Genomic DNA, 26,738 nt, shown 5'->3' with positions numbered 1-26,738 from the left:
AAGGGGTAAGGGCAGGTCTGGATGTAGGAAGGAAGCCCTCCTAGAAGTTTCAATGGGGGGATCCGTCAAGCGTAGTTATGAGACATAGTTACGAGACTGCCTAGAAGATAGTGAACCATTTGTTGCTACAGAAAGAGAAGGAGGGGCGATGTGCACTCAATGACAGAGCAGCTTCTTTCAGGCAGGACGAGGAGGAGAACAATGCACTCAGGAGTCAATCAGGACCCTTAGGTTATCTCGGGGGGAGGAGGAGGGGGGACCCTGCACACACCCAAGATTCTAGGCTGAGGCAGTCTTTAACATCTGCTTCGGCCAAGTGTCATTTTAGCATGTGTGTCTAGCTTAAGCTAATCATATAAGTTAAATCAAAGTTCAAAAGGCTATCCTCTGATCTCATAAAATGAGTTTACCGCTGTTGGTCAAGAAACACCAATGCCTATGTTTTGTCTTATTTTCTTAGAAGTTATTCAAAGACAAAAGAGGCCTATAATTCACTTTTGGCAGCATCGTCAAGAGCTATTAGCCCCGCAGTGTCTCTTTCTCAGTCACACTCAAAATCGCGCATGAAAATTAAAAACTGTAAAAACATATGCGTTATATATACTGTAACTATAGAGGGTCAGGTGATTTTTATGCCACAAATCACAGTTAAGCAGCAAATAAAGACAGTTTTATAATCTAGAGCATGTGGTGGAAACAAATAATTACTCTAAGCCATATGTTTAGATCCACTTGAAATTTGGACTTGGATTTCAGCTTTGTTTCTGCCTGTAAACTTTCCTCTGCATGTACATCTACCAGCACTTAACCTCTTCTCTGCTTTCACAGCCATTTGTACTTAACCCTTTCTTAGATTGTACAGCTACCCTGTGCTTAAAGTGAACCTGAACCGAGTAAAATTATTTAAAAAAAAACACATGATGTACCTTCTAATGAATATTACATACTTCCCTCGCCGTCGATTCCTCTCAGATGTTCACCATTTTCTTCTAACATTGATTCCTTCCAGTCCTGACTTGTCTCTCTGGAAGCTGATAGCCTTAAGCTCCATATTCGCCACCCAACGGGTCCAGAGACGTCCCCTTGACGACGGTCATTCAGAGATGCCTCTTCCTCCCGGCAGGTATACACGATGTCACGTGACGTTACACATCAGTAGCGAACGAGACTTCAAGTGATCAATGTACTTTGCACAGGTGTCATCGGGGATCTTAAAGATCATATCTGCTGTGATGGTCGTTATTGCGGCGCAACGATAAGCGATGTTTGCGTGGTCGCGCATCTGTACCCACGTCATGATGAAAAAAAATGCCAGTCGAGGGAAAATTGTTGGGAAAATCGCGATGTGGGTACATAGATTTAGGGGCTTTTTTTACTAAATCATTTTTTTACAGCGTTTTTACAGCGATTAGCGTTTTGCGATTTATAGTTCAATTCAAATACTTTTATTAAATCGCTAATCGCTCCAGAATCGCTCAGAAAACGCTGCATGCAACGCGTTTGCCTTTCAGCAAATCGCTAAACGCTTAGATGAGAATACTTCCATACACTTTCACTGTGCACACGTTTTTCAAATCGCTAGCGATTTTCAGCAAAGCTGAAATCGCTCTGAAAACGCACAAGTGTAAATGGGCCCCAAGGGCCCGTTCACACTTACAATAGCAGAATTGCGGGAGTGATTTTCCCGCGATTAGCGCGGAAAAATCACTGGACACTGCGGCGGTTTTTGAGCAATCGCGATCGCTAATCGTGGAACGCTCGTCGCCAGCAAACCGCTGCATGCAGCGCGTTGCGGTTATCGCTAACCACAACCGCGGCAGGGAGAACACTGCCACTCGCTACATTGTGTAGCGTTTTTTGCTAAACCGCTAGCGGTTTGCCGATTCCCGCTCAGGTGAGAACGGGCCCTAAGGGCAGATATCACATCACGACTGGCTTCAAAATAGCCACAGTAAATATGGAAACTTTAAAAAGGTGGAGAGGCGCTTAGGTGATATGGGAGTACAGATGGGGATAGTGTGGTTCTTTTCACCCGCTGCTGTTCACTGGCCAGGGGTTCCCAACCACCTCTGGTTGTGTTATAAATGGAGTCTATGTAGGTATGAACAGCGCTGAGAGTAGTAGTTGGATAATATAAGCTTTAATGGATTGTTATGGTCTGTATATATTCAGGATAGATTTCAAAGCACAAGGTCAAATGTTAAAAATACAAAATTTGAAATCTGTAAAAAGTCTCACAGCATATAGCTAGAGTGCATATATTGCATACACGTACCCTGTATGTGTTTAGGATTAATATTCAATCAAAAAAATCCCTATTCAAAGGTACAAAAAATATATAAAATCGCATAGCATGTAATTCAAATCCATATATTGCATACAGTTGTGTTATAAATGGAGTCTAGATAGGTATGAACAACTCTGAGAGTAGTAGTTGGATAATATAAGCTTTAATAGATTGTTATGGCTTGTGTATATTCAGAATAGATTTCAAGGCACAAGGTCAAATGCTAAAAATACAGAATTTAAAATCTATAAAAAGTTGCACCGCATATAGCTAGAGTGCGTATAATGCATACACATACCCTGCGTATGTTTAGGATTAATATTCAATCAAAAAAAGATCACTATTCAAAAGTTCAAAATATTTAAAATCGCATAGTACGTAATTCAAATGCATATATTGCATACAGCTAACTGGGTTGTTATAAAAGTTGTAAAAGTTCACACCGCATTGGGAGTATTCACCATAAATTCTGTGACAAAGAATGCAATATTCAGTCTACATTCAACAATCAACCCCCATTCACTCCTGAGCCACCCGATGCTGTTTATGCACAAAAATGTGCTAAGAAAAAAAAAAAAAAAAAAAAAAAAAAAAAAAAAAAAAAAAAAAAAAAAAAAATTGGTCAGATAATTCTAGGACCAAAATGTCCGAAAGCAGGGGGGGAGGGGGGGGGGGGATGATAAATGATGGATGTTCTAGCAGTAGAGACTGAGCTTAGAGTACTTCTCGTGGTTGCGCTTCAATTGCGCTTGCGGAATTCCGCCGGATGTAGATAATGGTGGATCACAAACTTGATGAACGGATCTTTTCCCCGATCAGCGGGGGTACTTACGCTCCTGCAGCTATCCAGGTGTACAGCGGTTGGTGTCGTCCTGTGCGGGGCTCCGAATGTCCTTGTCCGCAATCCAGGTGCGTATCTTCCGCTGGTTGCAGCGCTCCAGTTCCAGTGTAAGTGCTCCCTGACAGCGTGAGAGCTGTGCAGTGTGACAAGAGTCCTTCCGGATCTGCCTAGACGCCGGTGGTATGCTTCCGGGTATGGATGGTGACGTCACCCTTCTAGCGTGTTCGCAAGCGTTGGGTCTTCTGGTCTGCAGTACCTGATGGCCCTGCTCACACGCTATATCCCTCCAGCTGACGCGTTTCTGCGGTCCCGGCCGCCTTTATCAAAGCTTAATGGAAGTATACCAGTGTCTCAGCAAATCCTGGATATATTGTCTTTTCTGGTCACATGTCTTTCCCATAATGCACTCCAGTCTTAAAGAGACAGTAGTCCTTTCTCTTCCTCAATCCCTTTGTATTAGTTACATAGTTCTTTGTTTATGGAGGTAACTTAAACACCACTCAAAACGTGATTTTGACACCATGCATAGGGGCATGAGGCCAGGTTATCACACATGTTGTAAGTTCAACCGAAGATGGGACAAAGTACAAGCAAGGGGGGGGGGAATTGAACTTACAACATGTGTGATAACCTGGCCTCATGCCCCTATGCATGGTGTCAAAATCACGTTTGTGTGATAACCTGGCCTCATGCCCCTATGCATGGTGTCAAAATCACGCTTGCGAACACGCTAGAAGGGTGACGTCACCATCCATACCCGGAAGCATACCACCGGCGTCTAGGCAGATCCGGAAGGACTCTTGTCACACTGCACAGCTCTCACGCTGTCAGGGAGCACTTACACTGGAACTGGAGCGCTGCAACCAGCGGAAGATACGCACCTGGATTGCGGACAAGGACATTCGGAGCCCCGCACAGGACGACACCAACCGCTGTACACCTGGATAGCTGCAGGAGCGTAAGTACCCCCGCTGATCGGGGAAAAGATCCGTTCATCAAGTTTGTGATCCACCATTATCTACATCCGGCGGAATTCCGCAAGCGCAATTGAAGCGCAACCACGAGAAGTACTCTAAGCTCAGTCTCTACTGCTAGAACATCCATCATTTATCATCCCCCCCCCCCCCTCCCCCCCTGCTTTCGGACATTTTGGTCCTAGAATTATCTGACCAATTTTTTTTTTTTTCTTAGCACATTTTTGTGCATAAACAGCATCGGGTGGCTCAGGAGTGAATGGGGGTTGATTGTTGAATGTAGACTGAATATTGCATTCTTTGTCACAGAATTTATGGTGAATACTCCCAATGCGGTGTGAACTTTTACAACTTTTATAACAACCCAGTTAGCTGTATGCAATATATGCATTTGAATTACGTACTATGCGATTTTAAATATTTTGAACTTTTGAATAGTGATCTTTTTTTGATTGAATATTAATCCTAAACATACGCAGGGTATGTGTATGCATTATACGCACTCTAGCTATATGCGGTGCAACTTTTTATAGATTTTAAATTCTGTATTTTTAGCATTTGACCTTGTGCCTTGAAATCTATTCTGAATATACACAAGCCATAACAATCTATTAAAGCTTATATTATCCAACTACTACTCTCAGAGTTGTTCATACCTATCTAGACTCCATTTATAACACAACTGTATGCAATATATGGATTTGAATTACATGCTATGCGATTTTATATATTTTTTGTACCTTTGAATAGGGATTTTTTTGATTGAATATTAATCCTAAACACATACAGGGTACGTGTATGCAATATATGCACTCTAGCTATATGCTGTGAGACTTTTTACAGATTTCAAATTTTGTATTTTTAACATTTGACCTTGTGCTTTGAAATCTATCCTGAATATATACAGACCATAACAATCCATTAAAGCTTATATTATCCAACTACTACTCTCAGCGCTGTTCATACCTACATAGACTCCAAATATGGAAACTGTCTAGAGTAGGATTCTATACTTCTCCTTTATAAAATTCACAGGAATCATAACGTGCACAGTGCAATACATGTGTTATGTAAGTAGAGCAAGTATTTATCTACTCATATTTATTTTTTTCTGAGATAGTATGGCTGACAGCTCCTCTTTAAAGCTGAACTCTGAGCCCAACTAAAAAAGCCTGTATTTTATGACACTCCATGTTTCAATTAAATATAAAAATCTCATGAGGTACATCATAATATAGACAATGGTTTACACAAAATACAGAATTGGTAGATATAGTAATTACAGCAACAAATGTAACATGATAAACAAAATGTATAACAAATTCCAAAACAAAAAAGTGTACGAGGGCCCTGCCCTTGTGAGCTTACAATCTAAATGAATAGGGAGGAAACAAAAAGTGGGGTGGTATGCAATATGCATAAGATGCAGTGTGTTTATAGGTTACATTTAGTAAATGGTACAACTAGGCCAGAGGTTGAAGGGTAATGGCCTAAAGTAGACAATATGCTTGTCTTAAAACGTGAGTTTTAAAGGAAGCGCTTAAAGAGAAACCGTGACCAAGAATTGAACTTCATCCCAATCAGTAGCTAATACCCCCTTTTACATGAAAAATCTATTCCTTTTCACAAACGGATCATCAGGGAGGTCTGTACAGCTGATATTGTGGTGAAACCCCTCCCACAAGAGGCATTCTGGGAAATAGCTGTTTACAGCTGTTTCCAACTGCCAAAAAAGCAAGCAGCAGCTACTTCCACTGACATCATCTGCCAGCAGTAAAAATGTCGCCATGTGATAAATGTCAGAATGTAAATCAGGGAGAGGAAAGATTTTACAATGGGCAAATACTGACTAAATCATTTATACATAATTAATGTAAAAATTAAGCACTTACATTATTTTCACTGGAGTTCCTCTTTAAAGGGATACTGTAGGGGGGTCAGGGGAAAATGAGTTGAACTTACCCGGGGCTTCTAACAGTCCCCCGCAGACATCATGTGTTGGCGCAGCCACTCACCGATGCTCCGGCCCCGCCTCCGGTTCACTTCTGCAATTTCAGACTTTAAAGTCTGAAAACCACTGCGCCTGCGTTGCCGTGTCCTCGATCCCGCTGATGTCATCAAGAGCGCACAGCGCAGGCCCAGTATGGTCTGTGTCTGCGCAGTACACTCCTGGTGACATCAGCGGGAGCGAGGACACGGGCATGCAGGCGCAGTGGTTTTCTGACTTTAAAGTCAGAAATTCCAGAAGTGAACTGGAGGCGGGGCCGGAGCATCGGTGAACAGCTGCGCCAACACAGGATGTCTGCGGGGGACCATTAGAAGCCCCGGGTTCAGCTCATTTTCCCCCGACCCCCCTACAGTATCCCTTTAAAGATGTCAAAGGCTGGAGAATGATGGATGTGTTTTGGAAATTAATTTCAAAGATGGGTGAAATCTTGTATCTGTGAATGCAAGAAGGTGATTCTAGAGGAGGACAATGCTGTACAATAAATTAGTAAGGGGATATAAGTAAAAAGCACAAGATGAACATTTACGAAAATATGACACAATGTTCACAACATGGTGGTTTGAAGGCTTCAGATGTGTCAGCTGTGTCTGGCCCGATGCAGGGGGCTTCATAGGTCATTGCATCCCCTGGGCCGCTACATGCTGGCAATGAATCAGGAAGGGGGCTTTTCCAAATGTAGAAAACAGAAATGGAACAATGACATCATCACTAGCATTTCCAGGTTACATTCATGGTGTTTTAGGTAATTGTTTTTTTTAAATAACATATATATTAAAGAGACACTGAAGCAAAAAAACATGATATAATAAATTGTATGTGTAATACAGCTAAGAAATACATATTAGTAGCAAAGAAAAGCGTTTCATATTTAGATTTTTCAGTTATATAGCTTTTTTTTTTATTACATTTGACCATTTTCTAATATTTGCAGTTTACAAACTTTTGTATTTTAAACTATTATTATTATTTTTTAGTATTTATATAGCGCCGACATATTACGCAGCGCTGGACAGTGTATATATATATATATATATATATATATATCTTGTCACTAACTGTCCCTCAAAGGAGCTCACAATCTAATCCCTACCATTGCCATATGTCTATATTATGTAGTGTAAGTACTGTAGTCTAGGGCCAATTTTTTTAGGGGGAGCCAATTAACTTATCCATATGTTTTTGGAATGTGGGAGGAAACCGGAGTGCCCACGCAGACACGGAGAGAACATACAAACTCTTTGCAGATAGTGCCCTGTCTGGGATTCGAACCAGGGACCCAGCGCTGCAAGGCGAGAGAGCTAACCACTATGCCACCGTGCTGCCCAAACTATGAAACAGAGCCTTTGAACTTCCCTGCAGTAAAACCTTATCTGAAGATGTCTTTCCCAGTTTGTTTGATGTATAAGTGCTTCAGAAAATAGCACTGTAGCCGACCAAGTTTGGTGGGAGAGTTCAGAGAAGCTTTTTTGCATAGATAACAAGTCAAGTTTCTTAACTCTTCCTGCTACTAATGTTCTATTTCTGAGCTGTACTGCACATACAATTACTTGGCTTATATACAATAACTTTTTCACCTGCGTTTTCTCGTAGGAGAATATTTTTAATTTTCTATTTAAAATGATTTTCTGGCACTTATCAGCTGAAAAAGTACCGAAAAGTAGGTGAAAAGATACTATCAGAATTACCGTATTTTTTGGACTGTAAGACGCCCCTGACCATAAGACGCACCTAGGTTTAGAGGACAAAAACCAGGGGAGAAATATACTAAACCTGGTACATCCATGGTGAAGGCATCTTGTAGATTATGCCTCCTTCGTACCTCATGTCCCCTTGTCTTGTGTCTCCCTGTGTCCTCCTCTATGCCCCTTTGTGTCCCCTATGTGTCCTCCTCTATGCCCCTTTGTGTCCCCCTGTGTCTTCCTCTGCATGGTCACACTACAGGAAGTCCCGACATTGCAGCGGGTCGGAGGTTCGTACTGGCAGGTGTACACAAGTCAGGAACTCCCGGCATTTGGACTATAAGACCCAGTGACTTTTCCGTTAACTTTTGGGAGAGAAAAAGTGAGTCTTATAGTCCAAAAAATACAGTACTTTTAGTATGTTCTTGCTTGCTGGTATCTTAAAAGGTATTTTATTGACAAGTTTAAAAATATCAGCCAGGAAAGAACTCTGGAGAAAAAGTGCACCTTTATATCATAAGTTTATTTTCACTTAAGATTCCCTTTAACAAGAAAAGGCAACTGACAGCATAGGCTTACAGCTACTGACACTGCTATGCAGCGTTTTTATGCTTTCAGTGTCCATACTGCCAATTAGTACTTACCCCTGTTCAATGACTTAAAATGTTGAGTCAACAAAAGCCTATCTAATGCTGGGATACACGGTTCGTTGTTAAAGAGAACCTGTACTGAGTAAAAATATTTAAAATAAACACATGAGGTAACTTCAAATGAACATTACATAGTTACCTTGCCATCACTTCCTCTCAGAAGCGCACCATTTTCTTCTGATAATGATCCCTTCCAGTTCTGACAACATTTTGTCAGATCTGAAATATATCAGTTGCTGTCAGTAAAACATCAGTTGCTGTCAGTTATAGCTGAGACGAAAACTGATGTACCCGGTAATGTCCATGTTTCACTATGGCTCAAGTGGGCGATGTTACAGTTTAACTGTGTGCTGACCAGAAAGCTGTGATGGGTAATGGCCATTTTCAAAATGGAGGACGGGAAATTGCCTTGATCACAGTGAACAAACAGGACGCGGGACAAGAGAAAGACACTGAGGAGTAGACTACATGGAAGGTAAGTATGACTTGTGTATGCTTATTTTGACTTTTAATGTTCAGTTCAGGTTTTCTTTAAGCTGATAAGATGGTTCGATAGATAATTTCTGACATTTCCGATCTCACTTTTGATTCTTTGGCTGCTCGTTTTCTGATAGAAGTGAATGGAAAAAGATAAGAAAAACGAGCGGAAGATAAGAATCGAGAGCTGAATCGAGAGCTGAATCGAGCAGCAAAAACGATCGAGAGCAGAAACGCAGGGCAGAAACGAACTGTGTATTCCCAGCATAAGGTGTTATTCTTTATTTATTTTATTACCACCCCCAAACAGTAAGAAGAGTAAAAGCTGGTTCACACGGGCAACTGCTGGCTTTTGGGGACATCATTAATCATTGGGATTAACCGACAACCACATTGCGATAAATGGAAGCGTTCATCTCAATGTGTTTACCTTTGTTTGCCAGCAATCGCACAAATATCATGGACAATCGAAATTCCTGAGATGCTGCATGTAGCGTTCTGCGGCAGATGTGTTTGCCAGTTCCGTGCTCCTCATGAGGCTCAAAACGTGACGAGACAACGGAAGCATGGGAACCATATCAAATGCTTTTCTGTTCAGTTGTAGGAAAGCATTTAACTTTGGCTGCAGAAGCCTGTGTAAACCAGCCCTAACCCTCACCTCAAAATGCCCCCTTGTACTGACCAAAACCTTTGAAAGTTTCAGTGATGACATCAGGCAGTGATGACATTAGGCAGCTGCCTCCTCCCGGCTGTCCTTCAATTCCTTGAGATAGGCCTCAAAAGCATCCTCACAGCATTCTGGACTCCCACAGTTACTTTGAGAGGGGTTTGGTGCTTACGTCACCCAGGTCCTCCCGCCTTCACTACTAACTTGAGGTGAGGGGTGGTTGCTACAGCTTCTAACCTCCCAAAATATATCAATAAGCAGAGGGAGTGGTTTCAGTAAGTGCTGCATTGTGGGGATTGCAGGAGGGGGAGGACTCAGGGCAGTACCCAATGATTTTGGTTGTCTTAAAGTTATCTCACTGTCCACCAGGATGGTGGGGTCATGTGATCCTCCTGAAGTTGAAGCTCCTCAAAGGTGAGATGGGGGAATTTGGAGGGTGGAAAGGGTGGAAAGTATGTAGTTAGTAAGAGGAGGAAGTTGTGTAGTAGTGTATAAAAACTTATTTCCACCTCTTCTCTACATAAACTTGGCTACATTAGCTAACTTCATAGCTCAGCCAAGTCTATTCCCAAGCTGCTAGTGAAGCAAAGCAGTTTAAAAAGGATTAACCTCCTCTAAAGATAAAAGACTGGAAGCAACATGTGAGAAGCCATCGATCAACAAGACAAGAACCATACTCTCGTTATAGCTGCTGACGAAAACAAATGGCAATTGAGTTTTTCTCCTGGTGGACTCAAAGCACTTGAGCTGCAGCCACTAGGGCACGCTCAGTAGACAGCAGCTGTTTTAGGGAGTCTAGCCCAAAGACTCCTTGCTGAATAGGTGCTGGCTTACTGAACAGGAAGTTGAACAGGAAGTTGAACAGGAAGCCAAGTTTTGAAGCCCGGTTTCCTGTGTCAGAGGCAAAACTCTTAACCATTACACTATCCAGCCACAGGGGTCTGGAGAAGAACTTCAGAATAAAACATGGCTGAGCCAGGTAAGTATATGAACCGATGAGGAGTTGATGGCAAATTATGAAGTATAAAGAAGAGTTTGAACAGAATAAACTTTCTACGGGCATTCTTCAGGCGATGCTATATAGCAGCGGGTGGCCACTGTCCCTGGCTATCACTGCAGCTGAAGAAGAGGAATGTGTTGCTGGGACCCGGAGCCAGTAGGAGAGGATTGCTGCAGATGAACAAGAGGAGCGCCTTGCCAGGATCCGGGCCAAGGGGAGAGGATCATAGCGGCGGCAGCAGCCGGTATAGTATTAAAGTAAAAGTGTAGTGTAGTGCAGTGTAGTGCTAGTGAAGTATAGTTAAGTTTAGAGTAGTGCATTGCTGTGTAGCTTAGTTGGTAGGGTAGCAGGGATAAGTGTAGTGTAGTGTTTTTTTTCAGATTTTTGCCCTCTAAACCTAGATCTTATACGCCAGTGCATCTTATATTCCCAAAAATATGGTAAATCTCTCCAAAGGGTACTATTCTCTAAAACTAGACTGCATACACAAACTACGGTATATACTGTATATAATTTGGGTATTTACGTATTATCTTGTCACCTGAGTTTAGCAGCCTACTGTTTAAATTATATTTACTCTCCTGGTAACAGCAAAGCATCGTTGAAAAGTCACGAGTCTTGAAGTTTGTTTGCATCAGGTTCTGGGTCAGTGTGATGCACTGTTCCTGAGTGTTGAAGAAGGGGTGTCCCCTGCAACTGGCTGCAGAGAGCGCGTTTAGAGGAGTATTGGGTGAACCCGACATGATCATCCCGGACGAGCATGATATGATGATCAACAAAACACCCAGGAGGCCATCTTCCTCATCCTCAGCATGAATCAGTGCCTTCACAAGTCTTGAGTACCCAAGGTCACTCATCACAACAGAAGAGGGAGCAGCCCAACTATGCACCCTCATCTCCTCTTTTTGCTTGTCTTACTGGACAGGGCTGGAGACTCAATTCCGCTAAATGTGCTCTCTGCAGCCAACTGCAGGGGACATGCTTCCTTCAAAAATCCCTAACTTTGGATCAGGATATCGCATCAACTCAGGACCTGAAACAATGGAAAACCAGGGCTCTCAGATTTCCAAAAATTCTGTTAATAGAAAAATAATTTTAACGGGGCGCTGCCAAACTCAGTGGATGGGATAATACTGTAATTTGTAAATATGTAATGTCTCTCAATCTCCTGGGTCCAGAATCTGGCAAATCCACAGCCCCATCAAAAAAGCTTCCACCGTCAGAAGTTGGACATAACTTCTACCGCAAAACTATTTAAGGCTCATGGCCTCGGTGACATGTCGGCTACCTAAGAAGAGTTTCTGAGAAACTTTATAATCTGACCCTACCTAAGGTAAAATATTTAATTGCAAGACTCTTCTGAGCATCTGAATCACAGTTAAGTGTGAGGAAAAATGAAATGATTTGAAGGTGCAGATAATGCATGTCTTCCTATAGGAAAGAAAAAATGGGCTATAGGTCATTTGAGTAAGGAGGATGAAAATAGTAAACCAGTCACACAACCTTTATGCTCTGAAGGACATGTGTACAATGGCAGTGAGCTGCCAAAACCTCTACTTGTGTTTGTTGGGGGAAAAATTGGCAATCACGTTCAATTATGTGTAATGTCTCTAATTATATCATCACAGCTCTTTTCAAGGAAGTTCTTTGCACTCTGTAGCAAGGAGTAATTGAACACAGATTCGTTAGGGGAACATCGGGTCATTACCAGACTTCGGCAAAAAAATAACAGAACTTACCAAAAATGAAAAATAAAAATTAACCGGAAATCGTGTTCTGTTCAGTGTAGCAGTTCTCAATCACATCTATAACACTTTGCATGTGTGGAACGTAAATAGCTACTCATGCTGAGAAAACATTACCTTCAAATGAAAGGGACACTGAAGTGAAAAAAGCGTATGAAACAATGAATTGTATGTGTAGTATGGCCAATTCATAGACCATTAGTAGCAAATAAAAGAATCTCATATTTTTATTTGCAGTTTTTATAGCTTTTTTTTTATAACATTGAATCGTTCTGTAATTTTTGCAGTTTACAAACTACACTCTGTATTTTAAACTATGAAACAGAGCTTAGCTAATGACCCTTTGAACGTTCCAGCAGTAAAACCTTAAACAAAACAAGAAATAGTGAGAGACAGGTTGAGATAAGTGCTTCTGAAAAAAAGCACTGTAGCTGACCAAGCTTGGTCGGAGAGCTCGGAGAAGCTTTTGCATAGATAACAACTGAAGTTTCCTAAAGAGAACATGAGGTAGTTTTTACTAAAGATAATAGAACACAGAGGCATGTTCTCTGCACAGTGATATGCCTCTGCGTCCTTCTTGTGCCGCTGCCAGTCCCCCCTGGGCTCTACTGTCCCCCCTGAATAATAGTGCTGATTGTCGCTAGCCTGCTGTTTACCTGGCATGTGTCAATCTCTGCTCCTACGCCTCCCCCTGCATTGCCTTCCCCTGCCTCCTCCATTGCATTGCTCCCCGCCTCTATCAGCTTCCTCCAATCGGAAGCTAAGCCGCGATGCAGAAGTACTTCCTGGGTCACAGCTTAGCTTCCAATTGGAGGAAGCTGGCAGATTCGGGAGCCATGCAATGGAGGAGGTGGGAAGGCGGAGGAGCACAGAGATTGACACATGCCAAGTACACAGCATGCTAGTGACAATCAGATTGTCTCTAGCCTGGCGCTATTTTTCAGGGGGGGGGCAGCAGAGCCCAGGGGGGACTGGCGGCAGCACCAGAAGGACAGGCATGTCATTGTGCAAAGAACATGCCTCTGTGTCCTATTATCTTTAGTAAAAACCACCTCGGGTTTTCTTTAACCCTCTGGGGGATAATCCCGAGCTGAGCTCGGGGTAAGCCGCCACAGAGGTTTTCTCAGGCCCTGGTGGGCCGATTTGCATAATTTTTTTTTTGTTGCACGCAGCTAGCACTTTGCTAGCTGCGTGTATATACCGATCGCTGCCGCTCCGCGCTGATTCGCCGCTACTCGCCGTGCCGTGCCGCTCCCCCCCCCCCAAGACCCCCTGCGCAGCCTGGCCAATCAGTGCCAGGCAGCGCTGAGGGGTGGATCGAGACTCCCTCTGACGTCACGACGTCGTTGACGTCGATGACGTCATCCCGATCGTCGCCATGGCGACGGGGGAAGCCAAACAGGAAATCCCGTTCTGAACGGGATTTCCTGTTTGCTTTGTATGCCGGAGGCGATCGGAGGGGGTGGGGGGATGCCGCTGCACAGCGCCTATCATGTAGCGAGCCCTGGGCTCGCTACATGATTTAAAAAATAAATTTTTTTTAAAAATAGTGCTGCGCCACCTCCTGGGCGATATAATTGTATCCCCCAGGAGGTTAACGCTTCCTGTACTGGAAACAATATGCGACTCATATCTTTGCTACTCATGCTCTATTTGTTAGCTGTACTACACATACAAATAATTATAATTTAAGTTTATTTTCACTTCAGATTCCCTTTAAACTCTTGTTCATTTACCATTATTTTTATTCTGCTTGGGGCTATAAGTGAATGACATCCAAACCTTGACTCACTCTACTAGTTCTTGCTCTATCTCCACCAACTTCATGTGTCTTAAAGTAATGGCACCACGTTATATTGTAAGCAAAGGAAATGTCGATTTCTTCCATCAGCAAAGCACATAAACAGCCTCTGAGACAAATAAAGGTTTTGAGAGCCTTATTGGATGACATCTGTTATTGTGGCTTCATTTACAAAAGACATCAGAAATTTAAAACAGAACTTCAGGGGGATATAAAAAACCCTTTGTCTGATTAGGTTTCCATTCAATATACATTAAATGTATTTTATATATTGCTCATAAAACCGCCCAACATCTGTCTTCTTATTAGCTTTCCATGATCACTGTGAGCTGGAGCTCATGGAGGACCTCAACTTCTCGGTGATGCTCATTTATGGTCAAGCATTGGATGACACGGGAAAGTCAAAAGCTGAAAGAGGAAATAGGGGAGCCACCGATAAGATTGTATAGTACGGTTTGCCACAAGTAAAGTGGCTTAACATAGTTACAAATACTTTGGAAGATAAAAAAGTTTACAAATATTTTACCTCTGTATTTAAATGTTTGCCTGAAGATTTATTTTTACCCGTTAGCAACTTCAATAGAGCTATCGCATTTGAGATAAGTGCACTGCTTTTGACTTCAGTCGGTAGAACATGTTGTGCTGTAAATTCTTAGAATGCTTTGACTTATCTCTTTACTAGCAGAAAATATAGAAACTTAAAGCAGAAGTCCTCTGTTATAGTATCGCACTGCCCCTAGTGACAAGTGGCCATAACTACACATTACAGCGGTACTAATTAGAAGGAGGGAAATGTAACTAATAAGACATTTTAAAAAATGTACTAAAATAAATAGTTTTGGAACACTTGCAAGCCGCTAAATAAATTGGCTGCTCAAGGGTATTTAGATACTTAAGGCCACAGTTACACTTGGAGCATTGCTAAGCAGTGTACACTACCTAATAACAGACCTGAAATCCTTCCCTCATCAGTTCCCACTGCAGGATTAAGGTGGCCATACATCAGATGATGGGCACCAGATTGACCAGAGAGATCCCTCTCTGATCAAATCTGAGAGGGATCTATTGCCTGCCTACACACCGCAGACCATTTCCAATAGATTTCAGCATCAAGCCTCTTCCGGTGTCTAGCATCTTTTTGAATTCCCCCCACGAGCACGTGTAGCAGTGCCTCGTGGTACAGCATGCCCGATTGATTGTTTTGATCGATTTCTGCCAGAATGTGATTGAAATGGTCAGTCAGGTGGCTATATTGGGGCATCGATCTCTGTCAGATTCAATCATTATGATCGAATCAGTCATGTGTAGGCACCCTTAAGGCAACTAAATCAGCTTATCTTAGGGTTAACAAGTGACCAAGAGATAGGTTAGGAATCATCACCAGCATTAATATAAGGTTTAAAGAAAATTTGAAGAGTAAATAAAAAACAAAAAAAACAAACAGATATCACTGGGAGGGAGAAGGCGCCCCAAAAAATAACTGCCTGGACCCTGGAGCTTTTAGGCGCTCCAAGCTCTGCACCTTGGCTACCCAGACACTGTTTTAGTTGATCTGAGGAAGCAGACTGTGCTCCGCGGACCGCGATATCATTTTTGTGTCTCATTATTAAAATTTCTTTCCTATATTGGTGTTGCCCCTTCTTCTAAAAGGTAAGCCATTTTATATTTATTACATCCATGGTTATTTTTTGGGGCACCTTCTCCCTCCAAGTGATATTGTTTACAGCCCCCTAGCTATTAGAGGTTGCTGTAAATTGTTTGTTTTGTGTACCCAAACAATACCCAGGTAACATAAATTGCACTAATTGGGCAATGTGCTTTGCATAGTAATTTTGCTGAAAGTTAGTGCATCAGGCATATCATGTCTTAAGGCCCGTACCCATGGTGCCATTTTCCCAATTAATTTTCCAAAGACCGGTGATACTTTGAGTGATGAGCAATTGCTTCCACAATCTTGCAATGACATTTGCGAGATTGCGTGCCTGCGTAATCACACGAATTTCATTTAGCGTGGTGGCGGCGACCAGATCTTTAAGATGATGACTCCCACAAAGCATCGCTATCGCTTGACTTCTTGTTTGTCCCTGCTGTGTGCCGTCGTGTGGTGTCCTGTGTACCCGCCAGCCAAAAAATGAATCATGGAATGGTTGTCGTGAGGAGACGTTGCTGGAACCATCTTCAGTGGTGAGTATTCAACTTTAAGGTTAAAATTAAGTGTTAAGTAGAGATGGCCCGAACGGTTCGCATGCGCGAACTTTATGGCGGTCCGACTCGCCTCCTATACTACATCAATAGGGTCAAGTTTGACCCTATACATCACAGTCAGCAGGCACAGGGTAGCCAATCATGCTACACTCCCTCCTGGAGCACCACCTCCCCTTATAAAAGGCAAGCAGTGTCAGCCATTTCACTCACTCGTTTGGCTGTAGTAAGGGAGAGCTTGCTGCAGAAACATTAGGGAAAGCTTAGTTAGGCTTGTTAGGTTGCTGATCCTTATTGCTAAAAAGCACTCCTCATCCTCAACAGCTCTTTTGAGAGCTAATGTTGTTCTTGTGATCTATTTTTTTTGTGTTGCATATACAGTCCTGTCAGTCTGTCTTAGCTGCTGGACCTTGGCACCTTGGTAAATCCTGCTGTTTTCTACTGTGCCACAGCCAGGCCCAGCACATTCATTGACTACCTGTGTGTGTGACAGGCAGCTGCACATTTGTAATACCCATCACTGCATATACCTACCTGTTGTTCACAGTGCACCCACCTACCTACGTAAGCGCACGCAGTGTGATATTTAATACCACCAGTCACTGTACCTGTTCACGGTACCTGTGTGTGTGTGACAGCTGCACATTTGTAATAACAATCACTGCATACCTACCTCTTCAGTGCACCTACCTACGTGAGTGCACACAGTGTTATATACCACCAGTCACTGCACCTGTTCACGGTACCTGTGTGTGTGACAGCTGCACATTGTATTGATACCAGTCACTGCATACCTGTTCACTGCACCTGTGTGACTGCACATTGTATTAGTCAAGTCAGTGCATACCTTTCTCTTCATCCCCCCCCCAGTATGGGCAAAACAGGCAGAGGCAGAGGCAGGCCACCCGGAAGGTCTGTTCGAGGTCGTGCTGTTGTGATTTCCTGTGGCCATGGACCAAAGTACAGTGTTCAGAAGGCGCGTGCCATCAACCCCCAAGATTGTCAGGATGTAGTTGACTATTTAACACAGAACACCTCATCTTCCTCAGCTTCCGCACGGAAGCGTGACATATCTTCCTCCTCCTGCTCTGATTCTGGCACCCCACTTAACACTCAGTTAGCCGCCACCACCAAAGTGCCATCACCCCAGGGCTCAGCGGTGTGGAAATTTTTGTGTGTGTCTGCCTCAGATGAGAGCAATGCCATCTGTACTCTCTGCCACCAAAAATGTAGCCGTGGAAAGACCAAGACCCGCGTAGGGACAACTTCCTTACATAGGCACATGATGACAAAGCACAAACTGCAATGGGATGAGCACCTGAGGAAAAGCAGCACACAAAAGCACAGCCACACACCGCAGTGGAAGATACAAGGCCGCAATTATTTCTCAAATAAGGCGATACCCAAACTGTACCGTTATGTTGAAAGGCAAGTGGTGTCATCTCTGGTACACAGCGTTGGGTCAAGGGTCCATCTGACCATGTGGTCTGCAAAGCACGGTCAGGCCTGCCCAAAGACTAAGTCAGTCCCCACACACAGCATCTCTGCCTGCATGCCGTGTGACTGCCTGCTCCAAGACTAAGTCGCTCCCTACACAGTATCTCTGCCTGCAGGCCGCTTGACTGCCTTCTCCGCCACCACCAACAGGGTCCAGGACTCCAGGTGGATTCCTGAATTTGTAAGGCCGCTGCTAGCTAGCTAGTAATTTTTCTGGTGCGTGTACATGCCTGCCTAATTTTTCTGGCTGCACTGCAGCTGCAACAACAAAACAAAAGGCATGTACATGTGCCAATTCCCCTTCTTGATCGTTACCTTGCCGCAGTGAAGGGGCTTGTGTATCACAATGAAGCAATGACTGCCGGCTATATGAGTGTCTCGGGGGGGGCACACCCAAGATAATAAGGGCGTTGCTTCATTGTGGACAGACCAAATTCGATCAGCTGGACACTCACTGTTGTTCTATCATTGAGCTACCACAGCCCGGCGACCATATGGGCTTGAAAACTGCCACGGCCTGCACTCTCGCCATGGTGCACACCAGTCCAACACGGCCGTCACTACACAAACAGCTGTTTGCGGTGAATTACACAGTGAGTTTGGTGTGTCAATGTGAAGCAGTACACTAATTACACTACCTGATTGATGAATACACATGCAAGATGTTTTAAAGCACTTTAGGCCTCCAATTTAGCATGCAATCTGATTTCTGCCCTTAAAACCCTGCTGTGCGTCAAATCTAGATTTTTCCCCAGGACTTTTGGCGTTTATCCCACTCATCCATGCAAAAACTCAGATGTTAGACCCCTTGATACATCTTTTCCATCACTTTTGTGGGCAGCATAAATGTTTCTAGTTTTCAAAGTTTGTCTCCCCATTGAAGTCTATTGTGGTTCGCGAAAGTCTGCGCGAACCAAACTTTTGCGGAAGTCACGTTCGAGGTTCGTGAACCAAAAATCGGAGGTTCGAGCCATCTCTAGTGTCAAGGTTCAAGCAGTTTAGTTACTTTTACTGAATTATTTAGGTGAGTTTTATTTTACCTAAACAGTGAAGAGAGAGAGGGCGGGAGAGAAAGGTGAGGTCCCAGGACAAATTAAAATAATATCAGGACCAGCTTTCTGTAAATTGGTCCTCCAGAGGTTCCGTAGCCACGAGCACAACATACCAGCCCTACATATGGGTGTGTCTGAAGCAAAGCAAATAGCACTGCCAAATGTAACACATCATTTTCATTCATCTGCAAGACTGCAGGAATCAAATCACTGATCAAGTGGACAAGTAAAATAGAAAGGTTTTCATAGTATTATCCACAGTGATGTATATCATGTCAAAGCTTGTATTTTGTGCTTTTTTTCTAGTTTCAGCCCAGAAACATATATGGATTTTTTCTCCTTTTGCTATATTCACACACAGTGACTGAGCAATAGGTTATGCAGAGGTTGTGACTGCACTGAAGCACTAGACCAGAGGGGCTCTACAAAGGCCATTCTTCAACCACTGTATATGCTTTCTATTGGTGCTGTGCTGATTGGCAATTTTCACTCAATATGTGCTTTGAATAGTGGTAATCATTAACAAATTGTTCCCCTCCCCTGCTTAACCACTTGACCACTGAGGGGTTTGTACCCCTTTAGGACCAGAGCAATTTTCACGTGTCAGCACTCCTCCCATTCTTTCGCCAATAACGTAATCACTACTGATCACAATGAAATGCTCTATATCTTGTTTTTTGTTTGCCACCAATTAGGCTTTCTTTGGGAGGTGCATCATGCTAAGAATTATGTTATTCTAAATGCATTATAATTGGAATAATAAGAAAAAAATGGCAAAAATTATTTTTTTCTCATTTCTCGGCCATTATAGTGTTAAAATAAAACGTTCTACTGTGGATAAAACCCACACATTTTACTTGCCCATTGGTCCCGGTTATTGCAACGTTTAAAATATTTCCCTAGTACAATGTATGTTGCCAATATTTTATTTGGAAATAAAGATACATTTTTTCAGTTTTGCATCCATCACTAATTATAAGCCCGCAAAAATTAAAAAATAACGGTAAGATACTCTCTTGACATAACTATTCAAAAAGTTCAGTCCCTAAGGCAGCTATTTATGTATTTTTTTATGTACATTTTTTTTTCTATATAAAAAAAGTTTGGGTACTATGGGGGAGTGTGAGAGAGAAATAGTTAATTTTAGAACTAAGTGTTGGTATTTTTATTCAATAAAATGTGTTTAGACCTAGTTTTACTATTTGGCCACAAGATGTCCTCCCTCAATATTTCCAATTCTCATACGTAGGTATGTGAATCAGAAGTAATGCGTGGCATTGTAACGTCAGAAAGATACAATGATGCAGGCATCTGATGATGATGATGCCAGCGTTCATTTCCACAGGGACTTAGATTAATGAATGGGACCTGCATTCCCATTAATTCATCTTCCCGCCAATGGGTGATGATGGGAGCGTGGGCAGGTGCATGGGACCGCACAGCATCTGCCCACCCATGAAGACGCGTATTAACGGCCCTGGGACTTCAAGAGAATTTTTCCCAGGCCGTGATTATACTGCACCAGGTGCAGTAAGTAGTTAAAACTCTCTGACACAGTGGCTGTCCTTTTGGTGCTACATATTAATAATGAAGTGCTAGAGGAGGCCCAGTCTGAAATTCGCACTGCATCCCATGGATCCTTAGTTACCCCACTGAGCACTTCATATTAGATGATCATAATCTGCTAAAATTACAATTATGCAAATTTTTTTTTAATTTTTGGCAATTATTGTCATACATAATAAGGATTTGGACATTCAATAGATTTTGCGTTATTAATTCATAATTTCCTGTAATTATGCAAAATGTGTGTAAATTTGTGCTGACTTTAGTGGTTAATAGCAAAGCTCCCATATATGCTATCATCACCAAAAATGCAACATACTGTATGTTAAAAGGAATATTGGGAACAAATCAAAAAAGGAATTTTTCAAAAATAACTTGTAGTTTACATATATAAAAAAAAAAAAAAAAAGGGGAAGGCGTCTGCAACACAAGCATGAAAATAACCAACCAGGTGTGCTAGGGCTCAGATACATATGACACAAAGGGGAAGGTAAAGAAAGCCCATATAGACAGCACCACTTGGGAACGTACAAAAAAGTATATATTTTATTATAATTCAAAAGGTAAGTATATTGACACACTGAGATTCAACATGATAAAAACAGTTAAAACATACGGCACAAATGAATCACTGCTGCAACAATATCAATAGCATATTTAGTATGAAAAATAGTAGCATCACAAATATATATATATATATAAATATAACTCAAGCATTCAATGGATGGCTTGATGATTAAATGATTAAACACAGTGGGCATCTGAAATAGAGCCCAACAGTGTTATGAACCCGGGTTCAGTAAGAAAGTGCAAGGTACAATCACATGAATATATAACTGAAAAACATCTGTGCAAAAAAGCTGAAAACCATCTGTGCAAATAAGCAAATATATAAACACACTTGGTGATGCAAATGGCTGCAAACACTCAATATCGGAGCAGCCTCTAGATAGAGTGCATAGAGAAAATGAAGAAGTGTAAAAGTAGAAGATACTTATCCCCGGAAGGTGATGCAGGCAGCAGGAAAAAGACGGGTGCCCCCGGACAGCCCCGCTAGCTCCGCGGGCGTCACCCCGCTTTGAAGGAAAGGACACCGCAGTAATTGCACGCCAGAATGGCGTTTAAATGGAGAGGAGGAGGAGGGCGTGCACAACTCACCCAGCGACGCGCAGGCCGGATGCGCGTCACCGACTGAAGGAGGCCGGAAGGAGGAAGAAGAAAAGAACCACAGTGGAACGCAGCGGCAGAGTCCGGAAGCCGCTAGGTGCATAGTTTACTGGCCCGGAGGGAGGAGGAGAAGAGCACAGAAGAGCTGCATAGCAGTACAATCCCAACCAGCACAAAGACCAATATGCTGGAAGGGGAGAGAGGACATAAAGTCCTATGCCACATATCTATAGTATTATAATAATAAAGCGCATATACACATACATTGAGCCCCAAGGAGGAATGACTACAATCACATTGTCAAAGTCACAATACACCATGCAAAAAACTTTCCACAATATAAATAAAAATGAAAAAAAAATAATAAAAATAAAAATAATAATAATAATAAAGTCCCAAATTACATGCAGTCCTTGTGACGTCCCATGAGAAACGGAATGTATCAATTAAGGCACATGTACAACGACGCACAGCGGCCGCAAATGTTCTCCCAAACTGAAGCAAATCCAGGTCCCAGATCACATGCAGCCCTTGTGACATCCCATAGGAGACGGAATGTATCAATCAGGCACACATACGACGCACAGCGGCCGCAAACCGAACTTCCAAATTGAAGTAAATCCAGGTCCAGAACAGCAAATATGTAGATAGGGTCCAAGAAGTCCACAATGCAACATCCATATCTTAAAGGAGTCCACATCCAATACCCACAAGTTATGCACATATATCACACTGTACAATCAATTGGCTGGTTGTTCTGGACGTTTGATGGAGGAGACTCGGTCTTTCAGTGGATCTAGCCCTCTGGTAGGCCCTTGATATCACTTTTTTGGGGTAACCCCTGTCTTTTTATCATGTTGAATCTCAGTGTGTCAATATACTTACCTTTTGAATTATAATAAAATATATACTTTTTTGTACGTTCCCAAGTGGTGCTGTCTATTGTAGTTTACATATGCAAAGTAAAATGGTTTTTAAAATAAGAAAAGTTGCAATTTTAAAAACATTTTTCCTTTGCATTTTCAAAATCGATTATCTCAAAAACTACAGGGTCTTTTTAAAAAATTCCCTTTTTGACTTGTACCCAGTACTCTACTTAACATATGTTGCAATTTTGGTGAAAATAGCATGTATAAATTCGGCACAAAATTACACAAAATTTATGTGAAATGGCAAAATTACGATTCCTGATTATGTTTACATATGAAATTAACTAAAATTTTTCCCGAAATTTGACATTACAATTTTGCATTGTGATTGCGAATTAGGATGTGAAATTACAATTGTGTAAAATGTGTGCTCATCACTATTTCATACATACCACAGTTAGCTGTTGCCATCATTGGTCAATCTGTTCAGTGTACAGTGTACATGATCAGGAAACCTTATCACAATATATGAAAGCAAAATTGTTTCACCAAGCAACAGGATAAATGAATGAACAGAATAAGGCTGCTTTCACACATGACAAAGTTCCTATGCCAATTGCATTTCTGCGAACTTGCGTTTGATGCAGATCAAATACAAGTCAATGGTATCACATTTGTTGTGCATTTTAATTTAAAAAAAATTGCATCTGAATTTTTTGCTGAAAAAAAAGGCCTTCATGTACGCATTTTTTCTTTGTGAATCGTGTACAATGCAAGTCAAAGAGAATGTAAATGAATTGCTACAGACAATGGACTGATGAAGGAGCACCCATTCAGTAGGTCAGCGTGCCCAGACCCCCACCCCAGTGACTCCAAGGGTACAGCAATGGTAGTCAAGAGATGGGTTGGCACCACCAGAAGTGGGTATTAAAGCTCTTTTATTGTGACAAGCAGTGCTGCAGTCCTACTTCTCACAATAAAAGAGCTTTAATACCTACTTCTGGTGGTGCCGTCCCATTTCTTAACTTAGAGAGGAACTCCAGTGAAAATTATTGTAATGAAAAAAGTGCTTACATTTTACAATAATTCTCAATTCACTAAGATCATGCTGGAGATAATAATGCAAGAGAAAACTTACCTCCACACAGTGAGAGAGTTATCTTAGCTCTTCTTCCTTAATTTACCTCCTCTAGTTAATTTACCTCCTCTGTAGTTATTTTCACACGCAGTTAATAAACAGCCTGTCTTTAACTCTGGAGTTATTTTAGGGATTGGAGAGTTAACTTAAAGACAGAAAAGTTAACTTTAGGTTTGCCTGAGGTAAAATGTTTCCTGAATACTACATGCCTCATCACCATGTTAACAACTCTAGATACGTTATTAAAGACAAGAGATAAGCTTAGTGAATTGAGGCCATTGCCTTGGTGAAAATGTCAAGGTCTCCCTCACAAGAGTTTGGAGATTGGTGTCTTTTGTGACATATTATGGACCTGTTTCAATAATTCTTTTTCCTAACAGGATATGTTTTCACTCTGCAATAATTATCTTTTCCCCCACAGGCCCAACATGCAAATTGTTAGAGATGTAATGTAATGTATATAACGTCGTATCTGTCCTCATTACAGGCTCTGTCTATTTCAACATAAGTACTCTTTAAGTTTGTGTAGTACAGGATAGATTCGGTGCTGTTTTCTGTCATTATCGCCCAAGTAATATCTCTCTAATCTACATATTTATTTGTTGCATGGAAATAATTTTAACAATAGCTATGAAGTCTTTTTGACAAAACACGTCCATAATGGAATAATGTCAAAAAAAGATGAATGACACAGGAACGGTAACAGCATAATAATTGAGTGCTAGATTGTTTTTTCTTGTGTTATTTTTGGTCTTGCTGCAAGATATTTATCTTCCATAATGCATCCAAAAACAATAACTGTTAGCGTTGGACAAGACAGACTGGACCCATGGCTATCATTCCACGGGCCAAAGATTGATCCAATAATTACAACACATTAAAAGTGAATTAACGTTTTAGCTCATAAGACTCCGTGGGATGGATTTACTAAGCCGAAGGATAGCTATTTGCGATCCTCTGGCTTAGCACACCTCGTGGGGCCGTGATCATCAGGTGGGATGCCCAGGTGTCAATATGGCTAAGGTGTGGCGCCCCACGGCACTTTGCACATCAGGAGCCACAACTGGCTCCACTGAAATGATTAGAAAAAGTGCACTCTTGTATGTTTCCATTTTATTGTCAGGCATTATATTCTCTTGCTGACTGGCCCCAGGTACACATTATTCATGACATAAATATGCTGCACCCCAGTAGTGCAATGCCCAGAAAACACTTTTTTCAAATAAAAAAAGATATTATTTAAAAAAAAAACCCACTCCTATTTCCCAAGCCTTCAGTTTCAGAACAGAAGGGGAAGCCAGCACATGTGGTGTGACAATAATCAAATGTGAGTACCTAAAGGCTCATACACACGCTCAACAAAAGTCTTTTAAATGCACAATTATCAAACAACTTTTGTTATTGAAACAAACCAAAAAAAGTTGTTTGCTATTGTTCAAACTAATAAGATGCAGTTTAAATCAATCCAACAGTTGGATTGACTTGAGCTGCGTCTTATCAGTTGTTTGAACAATAGCAAACAACTTTTTTTGGTTTGTTTCAACAACAAAAGTTGTTTGATAATTGTGTATTTAAAAGACTTTTGTTGAGCGTGTGTTTGAGGATTAACTTAGTCAGAAATAGTACAGTGCTATGTAAGGCATTTTTATGCTTACAGGTCCACTATCACAAAAAATTGCAGAATTCAAAATGCACAATTTTGCATATTTATAAAATGTTCCCTTGTTCTTGAGTAAAGTACACTTTAAAGAGGAAATCCAGCCTAAACAAACATACTGTCATTAAGTTACTTTAGTTATGTTATTTAAAATAGATAAGTAATATAATGTCTTACCCACCCTGTTTTAAAAGAACAGGACAATGTTTAATTTCATGATGGCAGCCATCTTTTTGGTTGAAAGGAGGTGACAGGGAGCTGTGTGCTGATCACCCCTCCCAGTTGCTAGGCAACATGAATAACAACATAGGAAATCCCATCATGCTTTGCACAGCATCAGGGAAAAACCGCCCAGCAGTTTTCTTTGTTAGGTGCAGCTTAGCTAAAAATGCAGCTAAAAATGATGCTTTGGTAAGAAAAACAAAGTTCTGATGCTGCGAAACTGTTAAAGAAACACCAAGCCTTTTCAGTTCTGCTGAGTAGATTTTTAATCCGGAGGTTCACTTTAAATTACCCTTTTCCTATTTTGCTGTCACTTACAATAAATTGTAAAAATGTGACCAATCTGACAGTTTTTGGATCAATCCATTTCCTCTATGGGGAATTCTCAGGGATTTCTTTATTTTCAAAAGCACTTTCTGAACAGCAGTTACTCAGAACAAATAGGGAGGCCGACCAGCATCTTTGTATAGATCCTTTTCAATGAGTGATTTTGTAATGTGTATAGAAAATATTGAGAATCCCCATGAGGTGATGGACTAGTCCAAAACTTGCTAGATCTGTCAGATTTTTAGTGCCTACTACAAGCAACAGCAACATAGAAAAAAGTGGTTCATAGTGCATTTTACATTGTGGGAGAAAAGTCCTTCTTTAAAGTATGCACTGTATTTTAAACTGAAAAATGTTCACGATAGTGGTCCTTTAAATTCATGAACATCCATTGAAGAACTATAAGGCCTCTTGCACACTTCAAGCGATTCCGATTCAGATTCCGCTTTTTAATCAGTTTTTACATCCGATTCCGATTCCGATTTGCAGTTTGCTCCCTGCACACTGCAAATCTGAATCTGAATCGGATGTAAAAACTGATTAAAAAGCGGAATCTCAGTGTGCAAGAGGCCTAAGAGAGAAAAATGCAAATTTTAGCCCCTTATCAGTGCACTAAGGTGAAAATATAAAAACAAAAACAAAAATAATGAATACAATTTTAAACCTGTCATGTAAATAAAATTTATATTGTAAAAATAATTAATGCCCATTTTTTTTTAATAAGCAAAATAAAGTTCCCAATGGACATCTGGAGCAGCACATTATGCTATAGGACAGTGATGGCTAACCTTGGCATGCCAGCTGTGATAAAACTACAAATCCTGTCATGCCTCTGCCTCCCTGAGTTAAGCTAAATACACACGGGCTACAACTGTCGCCGCAACCACGTGGCACGCGCGTGTTGCGGCGACA

Source organism: Hyperolius riggenbachi, chromosome 3 (assembly GCF_040937935.1).
Source record: "Hyperolius riggenbachi isolate aHypRig1 chromosome 3, aHypRig1.pri, whole genome shotgun sequence".
Lineage (NCBI taxonomy): Eukaryota > Metazoa > Chordata > Amphibia > Anura > Hyperoliidae > Hyperolius > Hyperolius riggenbachi.
This window is presented reverse-complemented; position numbering follows the sequence as displayed.